The 14,232-nt window shown below is 38.5% G+C and overlaps 1 protein-coding gene across 4 annotated transcripts in view; it reads right to left on the reverse strand.

Annotated features, from left to right (window-relative positions):
- The window catches only part of FASLG (Fas ligand), a 63,139-nt gene that overhangs the window by 12,313 nt on the left and 36,594 nt on the right, over positions 1–14,232 (reverse strand). For 2 of the 4 annotated variants that reach the window (XM_043485991.1, XM_043485992.1), the window contains exon 3: positions 13,797–13,923. The exons of the other annotated variants lie outside the window; for them this stretch is intronic. The gene's annotated coding sequence lies outside the window, so the exon portion shown is untranslated. The remainder of the gene's footprint in view (positions 1–13,796; positions 13,924–14,232) is intronic. 4 annotated transcript variants of the gene reach the window in all.

Here is a 14,232-nt window from a genome sequence, read left to right on the forward strand (position 1 = left end):
GCAGAGAACACTTAGGGAACAGAGGACTGCCTAGATCTGTCTCTCTTCTCTTGAATCCCCCTTTTTCTGCTCCTGCTCACCTCTATCTCCTTCCTCCCTCTCCCCTTCTTCATGTAACTCTGTGAACATCTCTGGGTGTCCCTCATGGTGGAGAATCTTTTCACCATTAAGCTAGAAGTTTTATTATCAGTGCTGTATGGATGGAGAAGTCTTGAGGCTACTGGAAGAATAAGACTGAAATCCAGAGGCAAGAGGCTTAAGCCCAAAACCTGAGAACACCAGAGAACTCCTGACTACAAGGAACATTAAGTAATAAGAGATTATCCAAAAGCCTCCATACCTACACTGAAACCAACCACCACCCAAGAGCCAATAAGTTCCAGAGAAAGACATACCACACAAATTCTCCAGCAAAGCAGGAACATAGCCCTGAGCGTCAATATACAGGCCCAAAGTCACACTAAACCCATAGACACATCTCAAAACTCACTACTGGACACTCCATTGCACTCCAGAGAGAAGAAATCCAGCTCCATCCACCAGAACACCGATGCAAGATTCCCTAACCAGGAAACTTTGACAAGCCAATCGTCCAACCCCACCCACTAGGTGAAGCCTCCACAATAAAAAGGAACCACAGATCACCAGAATACAGAAAGGCCACCCAAAACACAGCAATCTAAATAAGATGAAAAGGCAGAGAAATACCCAGCAGGTAAAGGAACATGAAAAATGCCCACCAAGCCAAACAGAAGAGGAGGAGATAGGGAATCTACCTGAAAAAGAATTTAGAATAATGATAATAAAAATGATCCAAAATCTTGAAAACAAAATGGAGTTACAGATAAATAGCCTGGAAACAAGGATTGGGAAGATGCAAGAAATGTTTAACAAGGACCTAGAAGAAATAAAAAAGAGTCAATTAAAAATGAATAATGCAATAAATGAGATCAAAAACACTCTGGAGGGAACCAAGAGTAGAAAAACAGAGGCAGAAGATAGAGTAGGTGAGGTAGAAGATAGAATGGTGGAAATAAATGAAGCAGAGAGGAAAAAAGAAAAAAGAATTAAAAGAAATGAGGACAACCTCAGGGACCTCTGGGACAATGTGAAATGCCCCAACATTCAAATCATAGGAGTCCCAGAAGAAGAAGACAAAAAGAAAGGCCATGAGAAAATATTTGAGGAGATAATAGCTGAAAACTTCCCTAAAATGGGGAAGGAAATAGTCACATAAGTCCAAGAAACCCAGAGAGTCCCAAACAGGATAAACCCAAGATGAAACACCCCAAGACATATATTAATCAAATTAACAAAGATCAAACACAAAGAACAAATATTAAACGCAGCAAGGGAGAAACAACATATAACACACAAGGGGATTCCCATAAGGATAACCACTGATCTTTCAATAGAAACTCTTCAGGCCAGAAGGGAATGGCAGGACATACTTAAAGTAATGAAAGAGAATAACCTACAACCCAGATTACTGTACCCAGCAAGGATCTCATTCAGATATGAAGGAGAATTCAAAAACTTTACAGACAAGCAAAAGCTGAGAGAATTCAGCACCACCAAACCAGCTCTTCAACAAATGCTAAAGGATCTTCTCTAGACAGGAAACACAGAAAGATTGTATGAATGCAAACCCAAAACAACAAAGCAAACGGCAATGGGACCATACTTATCAATAACTACTTTAAATGTAAATGGGTTGAATGCCCCAATCAAAAGACAAAGACTGGATGAATGGATACAAAAGCAAGACCCCTATATATGCTGTCCACAAGAGACCCACCTCAAAGCAAGGGACACATACAGACTGAAAGTGAAGGGCTGGAAAAAAAATATTTCATGCAAATGGAGACCAAAAGAAAGCAGGAGTTGCAATACTCATATCAGATAAAACAGACTTTCAAATAAAGGCTGTGAAAAGAGACAAAGAAGGACACTACATAATGATCAAAGGTTCAATCCAAGAAGAAGATATAACAATTATAAATATATATGCACCCAACATAGAAGCATCGCTATATATAAGGCAATTGCTAACAAGTATGAAAGGGGAAATTAACAATAACACAATAATAGTGGGTGACTTTAATACCCCACTCACACCTATGGATGGATCAACTAAATAGTAAATTAACAAGGAAACACAAACTTTAAATGACACAATGGTCCAGCTAGACCTAACTGATATCTATAGGACATTTCACCCCAAAACAATCAATTTCACTTTTTTCTCAAGTGCACACGGAACCTTCTCCAGAATAGATCACATCCTGGGCCATAAATCTAGCCTTGGGAAATTCAAAAAAATTGAAATCATTCCAGTCATCTTTTCTGACCACAGTGCAGTAAGATTAGATCTCAATTACAGGAAAAAAACTACTAAAAATTCAAACATATGGAGGCTAAATAACACACTTCTGAATAACCAACAAATCACAGAAGAAATCAAAAAAGAAATAAAAATATGTATAGAAATGAATGAAAATAAAAACACAACAACACAAAACCTATGGGACACTGTAAAAGCAGTGCTAAGGGGAAGGTTCATAGCATTACAGGCTTACCTCAAGAAACAAGAAAAAAGTCAAATAAATAACCTAACTCTATACCTAAAGCAACTAGAGAAGGAAGAAATGAAGAACCCCAGGGTTAGTAGAGGGAAAGAAATCTTAAAAATTAGGGCAGAAATAAATGCAAAAAAAAAAAAAAAAAAAAAAAAAAAAAAAAAAAAAAAAAAAAAAAAAAAAAAAAAAAAAAGACCATAGCAAAAATCAACAAAGCTTAAAGCTGGTTTTTTGAAATGGTAAATAAAATTGACAAACCGTTAGCCAGATTCATCAAGAAACAAAGAAAGAAGAACCAAATCAACAAAATTAGAAATGAAAATGGAGAGATCACAACAGATAACACTGAAATACAAAAGATCATAAGAGATTACCACCAGCAGCTCTATGTCAATAAAATGGACAACTTGGAAGAAATGGACAAATTCTTAGAAAAGTATAACTTTCCAAAACTGAACCAGGAAGAAACAGAAGATCTTAACAGACCCATCACAAGCAAGGAAATCGAAACTGTAATCAGAAACCTTCTAGCAAACAAAAGCCCAGGACCAGATGGCTTCACAGCTGAATTCTACCAAATATTTAGAGAAGAGCTAACACCTATCTTACTCAAACTCTTCCAGAAAGTTGCAGAAGAAGGTAAACTTCCAAACTCATATTATGAGGCCACCATCACCCTAATACCAAAACCAGACAAAAATGCCACAAAAAAAGAAAACTACAGGCCAATATCACTGATGAACATAGATGCAAAAATCCTTAACAAAATTCTAGCAAACAGAATCCAACAACATATTAAAAAGATCACACATCATGACCAAGTGGACTTTATCCCAGGAATGCAAGGATTCTTTAATATCCATAAATTAATCAATGTAATACACCACATTAACAAATTGAAAGATAAAAACCATATGATTATCTCAATAGATGCAGAAAAAAAGCCTTTGACAAAATTCAACATCCATTTATGATAAAAACTCTCCAGAAAGCAGGAATAGAAGGAACATACCTCAACATAATAAAAGCTATATATGAGAAACCCACAGCAAGCATCACCCGCAATGGTGAAAAATTGAAAGCATTTCCCCTAAAGGCAGGAACAAGACAAGGGTGCCCACTCTCATCACTACTATTCAACATAGTTTTGGAAGTGTTGGCCACAGCAATCAGAGCAGAAAAAGAAATAAAAGGAATCCAGATAGGAAAAGAAGAAGTAAAACCCTCACTGTTTGCAGATGACATGATCCTCTACGTAGAAAACCCTAAAGACTCTACCAGAAAATTACTAGAGCTAATCAATGAATATAGTAAAGTTGCAGGATTTAAAATTAACACACATAAATCCCTTGCATTCCTATACACTAACAATGAGAAAACAGAAAGAGAAATTACGGAAACAATACCACTCACCATTGCAACAAAAAGAATAAAATACTTAGGAGTATATCTACCTAAAGAAACAAAGGACCTATATATAGAAAACTATAAAACACTGATGAAAAAATCAAAGAGGACACAAATAGATGGAGAAATATACCGTGTTCATGGATTGGGAGAATCAATATTGTGAAAATGAGTATACTACCCAAAGCCATCTATAGATTCAATGCACTCCCTATCAAGCTACCAACGGTATTTTTCACAGAACTAGAACAAATAATTTCACAATTTGTATGAAAATACAAAAAACCTCGAATTACCAAAGCAATGTTGAGAAAGAAAAATGGAATTGGAGGAATCAACCTGCCTGACTTCAGACTCTACTACAAAGCCACAGTAATCAAGACAGTATGGTACTGGCACAAAGACAGAAATATAGATCAACGGAACAAAATAGAAAGCCCAGAGATAAATCCATATACCTATGGACACCTTATCTTTGACAAGAGGCCAGAATATACAATGGAAAAAAGACAACCTCTTTAACAAGTGGTGCTGGGAAAACTGGTCAACCACTTGTAAAAGAATGAAACTAGAACACTTTCTAACACCATACACAAAAATAAACTCAAAATGGATTAAAGATCTAAATGTAAGACCAGAAACTATAAAACTCCTAGAGGAGAACATAGGCAAAACACTCTCAAACATAAATGACAGCAAGATCCTTATGACTCACCTACCAGAATATTGGAAATAAAAGCAAAAATAAATAAGCAAAAACAAACAAAGGCGACCTAATGAAACTTAAAAGCTTTTGCACAACAAAGGAAACTATAAGCAAGGTGAAAAGACAGCCTTCAGAATGGGAGAAAATAAGAGCAAACAAAGCAACAGACAAAGGATTAATCTCAAAAATATACAAGCAACTCCTGCAGCTCAATTCCAGAAAAATAAATGACACAATCAAAAAATGGGCCAAAGAACTAAACAGACATTTCTCCAAAGAAGAAATACAGATGGCTAACAAACATATGAAAAGATGCTCAACATCACTCATTATCAGAGAAATGCAAATCAAAACCTCAGTGAGGTACCACTACACGCCAGTCAAAATGGCTGGTATCCAAAAGCTACAAGCAATAAATGCTGGAGAGGGTGTGGAGAAAAGGGAACCCTCTTACACTGTTGGTGGGAATGCAAACTAATACAGCCACTATGGAGAACAGTGTGGAGATTCCTTAAAAAACTGGAAATAGAACTGCCATATGAAATGGCAATCCCACTCATGGGCATACACACCGAGGAAACCAGATCTGAAAGAGACACATGTACCCCAATGTTCATCGCAGCACTGTTTATAATAGCCAGGACATGGAAGCAACCTAGATGCCCATCAGCAGACGAATGGACAGGAAAACTATGGTATATATACACAATGGAATACTACTCAGCCATTAAAAGAATACATTTGAATCAGTTCTAATGAGATGGATGAAACTGGAGCCCATTATACAGAGTAAAGTAAGCCAGAAAGATAAAGACCAATACAGTATACTGATGCATATATATGGAATTTAAAAAGATGGTAACAATAACCCTATATGCAGGACAGAAAAAGAGACACAGATGTATAGAATAGACCTCTGGACTCTGTGGGAGAAGGTAAGGGTGGGATGATCTGAGAGAATAACATTGAAACATGTATATTATCAAGTGTGAAACAGATCACCAGCACAGGTTGGATGCAGAAAAGTGCTCAGGGCTGGTGCACTGGGAAGACCCAGAGGGATGGGATGGGGAGAGAGGTGGGAGGGGGGTCAGGATGGGAGACACATGTAAATCCATGGCTGATTCACGTCAATGTATTCAAAAACCACTACAATATTGTAAAGTAATTAGCCTCCAACTAATAAAAATAAGTCGGAAAAAAACAACAAAACAACAAAAGAGATCATTTGACTTAATTTCAATATATAATAATTAAAAGAAGAGAGATAGAAACAATACAGAAAAATAATAGCATATACATCACCAAACTGGGCTGACCTATATCCAGACTTGAACAGTGCTTGGAAGTCTGTCATTAACAGCAATCTGGAGTCCCAATGGGGAAAGGGTCCTGGGCAGTGTGTCCATCTCATGGGTGAGACTCCAAATTGCAGTTTCAAGGACTCCCACTTATAATCCGAGGTTGCAAACTGATACCATCATCAATTTGCACCTAAAAATGTAGCTATGGTTTTTTGTAACATTTGAACTGTGGTACTGGAGAAGACTCCTGAGAGTCCTTTGGACACCAAGGAGATCAAACCAGTCCATCCTAAAGGAAATCAGTCCAGAGTATTCATTGGAAGGACTGATGCTGAAGCTGAAACTCCAATACTTCGGCCACCTGATGCAAAGAACTGACTCATTTGAAAAGACCTTGATGCTGGGAAAGATTGAAGGCAGGAGGAGAAGGGGACGACAGAGGAAGAGACAGTTGGATGGCATCACTGATTAACTGGATATGAGTTTGAGTAAACTCCGAGAGTTGGTGCTGGGCAGGGAGGACTGGTATGCTGCAGTCCATGGGGTTGCAGAGTCAGACACGACTGTGCAACTGAACTGAAGTGAACTTTTAAATGCTCATTTTACCTTGTGCATTTTAGGATTGTTGGGCCCCGGGGTGGGTTTTGTTGACCCTCAGGGGCTCAACAACTCCATGACCTGCTCCCTTTCTTATCTAAAGTGCTGCCTTACTTGCTGTGCATGCAGACAGGCATGGAATCTGGGCAGGCAGGTGAGAAGCTGGTCAGAAACCTGTTCTCCTGTTTCTGAAGCCTAAACAAGACTTCCTCCATTTTAGTTTCCCTAACATGGCACAATGTTCTCACTCTTACAGGTGGGCAGAGTTAACATGCTTTTAAATTCACATATGGATTTCTTCATAGCCAAAAAAAATAGTAAGTTTATAATTAATAATCAGAAAACATAATTTTAAGAATTCCACCTTATGTACAACCAAAACACAACCCTTAAAGTATTCTGAAGTAATTCTTAATAGCAGTTGTATAGAATCATATTTTTAAACTATAAAAGTTTTCCTGAGAATGGCAAAGATTCAAATAAATGGAAAAAATCCCCTATATCCTGGAAGGGGAGGTTAGTAAAATGGTTAGGGTTGTGTGCTTCTGTTGTGAGACTTCCTGGGTTCAAATTGCAGCTTTTCCACTTATTAGTTATGTGAATTGGACAGGTCACTTTCCCTCCTCTGTGCCACAGTTTTCTCATGTATAAGAATGAGCGGAGAAGGAAATGGCAACCCACTCCAGTATTCTTGCCTGGAGAATCCATGGACAGAGGAGCCTGGCAGGGCTCCAGTCCATGTGATCATAAGAGTCAGACATGACTTGCGACTGAACCCCCACCACCACCACCATACACAAAGATTAATTCACTTTAAAGCTGTAATTGTATGGAGAAATAAATTTTTTTAGTAAGGTAAAAAAAAAAAAAAAGAATGAGCAATATGAGAATTAAATGAGCCACAGCATTTGATACACTTAAAATAGTCCTCAACATAAAAGTAAACACTCAACAAATGTTACTGTTCTTGTTGTGTTTGTGGGAAAATAAAATGTATCTTCTCACAGACAATTTGGCTGTAGACTTAATGTAATTTACCTTCTTTCACTAAGAACAAAAGACAGGAAGGAGAGGAGAGATTGCAGCAAAAAGTACAAGTCAATGTCTGACGTCCAGTATCCTGAGAGATGCTACCAGTGAACAGGTGCACCGATGGATTCCTCTATTTCAGGCTAAGACCATGGTGCTTTTCTATCTCAAACTCCCAGAGAAAATTCTAGACTTATTCAATAAGAATTATGCTGTAGTTTCACATTTTCCTCTGTCCTGCTTCTTTTCTTGATTTATTCTGTGCTAGCTACAGTCAGAATCCTAATATCTACCCCCAACGTGCTCAATGCCCTCCAACCCTAGAGAGAACTCTGAACTGAAATAGACAAAGGGAGCAGTCTTAAATCTGGGTGTCGCTCTTTGATAATGCTACTCCAAGCATCACAGGTTGGTAACGTTCCTAGCAAAATAAACACCCTGATAAACAATGACAGGGGCCCATCATAGTTTGGGGTTCTACCAGAACCTTATGAATTAGCAAAAATAATCTTTTACAAATAGATGGTACCTCTGTGATCGCTAAAGGGAAAAAAATGTGTATTTGCTCTTGGAAGAGGCACTGAATAAATAAATCAAAAAGTCAGCAAGCTCGCAGCTCATCCAAATTGAAGAGTTTCTTTCCTTCTCACCTTTCCCTTCCTACCTGCATCTCTGATTCTGGAACCAGGGTTCCTTGAGGATGGATGGGGCAGAAAGATTCAGAGTTGGTGATTTCTCTCAGCAGGTAGGACTGCCAGTCACAGAGATTTAAAGAGATGTGCATGAGTTCATCTTTGTTTTTCTCTACATGTGAATTGGTTTTCTTAACATAATCCATCTTTTCTCCAAGTGAATTACAGTGGTATATTTATCATATTTGAAGTTTGTACATATAGTTGGGTCTTTTTCTGGACTCTTATCTTTGTTTCATTTATTTATTTCTCTATTCCAGTACGAGGGTCCCTCAGTTTTCACAATTATAGCTTTATAAAATGTCGAGGCTAGTATGGCAAAATTTTCTCTTTTTCAAAATTAACTTGAGTATATTTATTCTCTCCTATATCTATTAGGAAAAGAAAAACTACCATGGTCTTAAAATGTTCTACTGGACTCTTTATTGTAATTGTACTAATTTAGGTGAAGTATTTTCTTTATAATGTTTTTGCCCTATCAACAGCTTTTCATCTGTCCTTTATGACTTTTAAAATTTTTCTCCAGGATGGTCTTATCATTCTTTCTTAGATTAATTGCTTGATATTTTATAATTTTGTTGTGATAATAAACGTTGTCATTTTCTGGGGTATTTTTAGATTCTGTGGTAAGCAACCTCTACATAACCCCAATGATCCTCCACCTCCTGGTATTCACACTTTTTCATAATTCCTTCCCCTTAAGTGCGGACTGGACTTGTTGACCCACTTGTAATAGAATAAAGCAGACATGTTGGGATAGCACTTCCAAGATTAAGTCATTAAAAGACTGTCTTCTGCACTGCAGATGGCTGACTTCTCATTGTATCCTCATAGGGTGGAAAGAGAGAGGAAGCAAGATTTCCTCTGCCTCTCATTAGGGCACTAATCCCCTTCAGGGGCTTCCCTGGTGGCTCAGACAATAAAGAATCTGTCTACAATGCGGGAGACCTGGGTTTGATCCCTGGGTTGGGAAGATCCCCTCAAGGAGGACATGGCAACCCACCCCATTATTCTTGCCTGGAGAATCCCCAAGGACAAACGAGCCTGATGGGCTAGAATCCAGTCAGTCAGTCAGTTCAGTTGCTCAGTTGTGTCCAACTCTTTGTGACCCCATGGATTGCAGCACGCCAGAATTCCCTGTCCATGACCAACTCCTGGAGCTTACTCAAACTCATGTCCATTGAGTCGGTGATGCCATCCAACCATCTCATCCTCTGTTGCCCCCTTCTCCTCCTGCCTTCAGTCTTTTCCAGCTTCAGGGTCTTTTCCAGCGAGTCAGTTCTTCACATCAGGGGGCCAAAGTATTGGAATTTCATCTTTAGCATCAGTCTTTCCAATGAATATCCAGAACTCATTTCCTTTAGGATGGACTGGTTGGATCTCCTTGCAGTCCAAGGGACTCTCAAGAGTCTTCTCCAACACCACAGTTCAAAAGCATCAATTCTTCAGTGCTCAGCTTTCTTTATAGTCCAACTCTCACATCCATACATGACTACTGAAAAAACCATAGCTTTGACTAGACAGACCTTTGTTGGCAAAGTAATGTCTCTGCTTTTTAATATGCTGTCTAGTTTGGACATAGCTTTTCTTCCAAGGAGCAAGCATCTTTTAATTTCATGGCTGTAGTCACCATCTGGAGTGATTTGGGAGTCCAAGAAAATGAAGTCAGCCACTGTTCCCATTGTTTCCCCATCTATTTGCCATGAAGTGATGGGACCGGATGCCATGATCTTAGTTTTCTGAATGCTGAGTTTTAAGCCAACTTTCCCCCTCTACTCTTTCACTTTCATCAGAGGCTCTTTAGTTTTTCTTTGCTTTCTGCCATAAGGATCATGTCATCTGCATATCTGAGGTTATTGATATTTCTTCCAGCAATCTTGATTCCAGCTTGTGCTTCACCCAGCCCAGCATTTTGTTTGATGTACTCTGCATATAAATTAAATAAGCAGGGTGACAATATACAGCCTTGATGTACTCTTTTCCCAATTTGGAACCAATCTATTGTTCCATGTTCAGTTCTAACTGTTGCTTCTTGCTGCATACAGATTTCTCAGGAGGCAGGTCTGGTCATCTGGTATTCCCACCTCTTTAAGAATTTTCCCCAGTTTGTTATAATCCACACAGTTAAAGGCTTTGGCATAGTCAATAAAGCAGAAGTAGATGTTTTCTGGAACTCTCTTGCTTTTTTGATGATCCCACGGATATTGGCAATTTGATCTCTGGTTCCTCTGCCTTTTCTAAATCCAACTTGAACAACTGGAAGTTCACAGTTCATGAACTGTTGAAGCCTGGCTTGGAGAATTTTGAGCATTACTTTGCTAGTGTGTGAGATGAATGCAATTGTGTGGTAGTTTGAACATTCTTTGGCATTGCCTTTCTTTGGGATTGGAATGAAAACTGACCTTTTCCAGTCCTGTGGCCACTGCTGAGTTTTCCAAATTTGCTGGCATATTGAGTGCAGCACTTTCACAGCATCATCTTTTAGGATTTGAAATAACTCAGCTGGAATTCCATCACTTCCACTAGCTTTGTTCATAATCATCTGTAGTCATAAATGACTCTGATTTAAATAAATGCTCTTCATTCTGTAATAATTTAGACTCTTGTAAACTTATGGAACTCTCTTTATTTCTGGTAGTGTGCCTATTGACTCCTGGGGTTTTCTTTCCTATATACATAACATTATTAGTGGATACAACGAGAAATTCTAATCTCCCTTTCTAATCCTATGCCTCATTCTTTTACTTTTCTTTTTGAATTGTCCCAAACCTCAAGAACTATATAAAACAGTAATTGTGATTATGGGTATCTATATCTTGTCCCTAACCACAGAGAGAGAGACTGTTCTAAAGTTTCTCACAATAAGTATGATATTTTTCAAAGATTTTTGTTTTTAATATATAACTCTATCAATAAAGTTTCCCATTATATCATCAGAATGTCATCAGTAAACAGATGGAACAGAAATTAGGATAGCTTGAGAAGGGCTTAGCAAAAGGGACAACCATATAAGTAAGGTGTAGGGAAATGAAAAAGAAAATGGAATACTGTTCTAGCACTAGAAGGAACAGGGTTGTTATGACCACTAGTTAAGAAGAAAGATAAGTTATTGGTACCTAAGAAGGACAGATGTGTACAAAGAGACAGCCTAAACAGGAATTGTGACTTTGAGTCAAGAATTGCAGCCAGTCCAAGGTGGACCTAGAGAATAAATATCCTATTCTACTACAGGATAGGTCCTTCTCTTCTGCTGGGGCTTCCCATTAGGCAAATTCAATCAGAAGCTAGAGGGCAAGTAAGTCCACTGAAGTAGTCCATATAAGGTAAATTCACAGGAGAGAGAGCAAACTATAGTCCCATTCCCCAACCATCACCTTCATCATGTTCGTACTGCCCAGAATTTTAATTCTGGGTTGTGATGGATCCTTACAGTTCCTTTGTACTAGTATTTAAATGGTAGTTTAGCTGGATATACATTTCAAAATCTGACAGTTGTTCCCCCCAAAATTTGCAACTAAGATTTCTTTCAAAATTTTTATCTACTTTCTTGATGCTTTGAAGTTTTCAGATATCTTCCAGCTCAGTAATACATCCAATACATTCTTCAGCTATATCTTTTCTAAAATTTAACAAATTCATTAAGATTTTTATTACAACTATTACATTTTTTCAAATCCAATATTTTCCACCAGTTCTTTGTTTTCCTTGATTAATGTTGTATTTTACCTTCATATTTTTGGAAGGTATTTCTCATGCTTATTTTCAACTTATTTTCTATGGTCTGTTAATTTTCTTTGCCTGGTATAACTTGTTTGGTGTTGTCTTTCTTTTAGAGCACTGTGTTCCTCATATGTCTGATCATTTTTCCTTGCGAGCTTACACTTTCCTGCAAGTTTCAGTTCTCATAGAGCATAATGTGAAGCATGTGTGTGGGGGCTAGAGGGAGGGAGAGGTGAAGGTGGCTAAAGCCCAGGAATCCAGGAGAAATTCATGCCCCTCCTAGTGAGCTTAGAGAGTTGGCAGTGGGTCCCTCCTTGGGAGGAAGTGCCTCTGGCAATATAATCTGAGGTAAGTCATCCCCTGTTTGTCACCTACCTTGCCAAGGAAAATCTACTGAGGGTCTGCCTGACATTGCTCTTTTTTTTCAGAGATTTTCTTCCTCAGCTGGAGTCATTTATCTATACCTGCTGTTGACTCCTCCTCCCCATCTCAGCCAGATTCCAGCACTATATTGATATTTCCCCCAGTGCTTTCGGGCATCCACTGCTGTTTATCTGCCTCAAAATGATAACCAAGCAAGATAGTAAAGAAAACACACAGAATCGTAAAGCTCTGGCCTGGCCCATCTCCGTGTGGCATCTGACCCTCTTCTCCCCTGGGCTGCTGCAAACGTACACACACATGTACGCTGAGATCCAGCCACCCCTTCTTCTCCCCTCAAGAGCTTCTCAGGTTGATGTCAGTTTCTCAGGCCAATCAAGACACTGCCTGTTTCTTGGAGTTGTTTCAAGGGTCAGAATCAGAAACCCATGCTCATAAGTCATCTTGTCAGCCCTGCTATATTCTTTACATCCATTGCCTCTAGTGTTATTGTGAGGGTTAATTAAATGAGTTGATTCACATGAGGCACTTAGGAGAGTGTCTGGAATATAGTACATGTTTTACAACTGTTAGCAGTAATTATTATTTATCATCACCATCATTAATATGCAGAATAAGTCTATGAAAATGAGTATATTATCTTTATAAATGAATAATTAGATTCAGAGAAGAAAAGTAAACCCTGACAAGAGGTTGAGCCAGGCTTCAGTCACATTTAAGTCTATTTGATCTGCAAAGAGTGTGCTCTTTCTATTCTTTTTATAGGTGGCCCTTTTCTACTCCCACTTCACAATCTGATCGGCTCAGGAAAATCTGTAAAATATTGAAGGCTTTTTAACTCACTTCAGGAGATGGATGACCACAACTTTCTTTGTGCTTCAATTTGATCTCTTGTCTCTAAGATAAAGGTAACTTTGATGTTCTTTTCTAGTATAAAAGACTGAACTGGAGGATAAGCTATCAAGCATAACTCTTGTTTCTCCAGGTCACAGCAACTTGAATGGCGAAAATCTGGAGACTGTGGATGACAGCAGCAATGGGGCCAAAATTATCCTTCATCCCTGCCACTCCATACAACAGTATTATTGGATGTCAAGACTATTCTCATTTTTTCCCTGTCTTTTGTGTATTAATTGGAGTCTGGACAGAAAAACAGAAGCCACTCCAAGTATGCAAAGTGGGGAAAGGATTAATACAGGAATTAAAGATTGGGCAAGCAAAGGTCCGTAAGGACAACTTCAGGAAACTTTGAAGTTCAAACTTATGCTACAACCAGTAGTTTCAGCATCCAACACTGATACTGGTGATTCTTAGGAGAATAGCAGAAATCTGTAGGAAAACCCCAAACCACTGCTGTCCACAAACACTCTTCAGTAACTACCATGACAACCAGTGGCTTCTCCTCCATTACTTTCCAAATCTCATGCAATTTCTTCTCATTGATGGAATCCAGTTGGAATCTCACTTGCAATGGAGTGGAGGAATTTTCATTTATCAGCTTTATGCTCCTGGGAACAGGAAAGAGGATAAAGAGGCAGGGGTAGTACTGAGTATTAACAAATTATATGTAGTACACTGCGTCTGTTTTGTTCAACATCACTGGGTAAAAACTCAACATATGTTGGCTGAATTAATAATTCCAAGAGGGTCCCAGGTCATGAACAGGACTATTTAGTGGGAATTAAGATTCTATTGCAGCCTCATTCAGTGATGTTATGTGCTCCACAGGCTGATAACACCCTACACATGCTATCAGCCTCTCATTGACTTATTATGGAATCATGACAACATTGTATTTCTTCACCTTCCACTGAGGT

The sequence above is a fragment of the Cervus canadensis genome, chromosome 13, assembly GCF_019320065.1.
Source record: "Cervus canadensis isolate Bull #8, Minnesota chromosome 13, ASM1932006v1, whole genome shotgun sequence".
In the NCBI taxonomy this organism is placed as follows: Eukaryota; Metazoa; Chordata; class Mammalia; order Artiodactyla; family Cervidae; genus Cervus; species Cervus canadensis.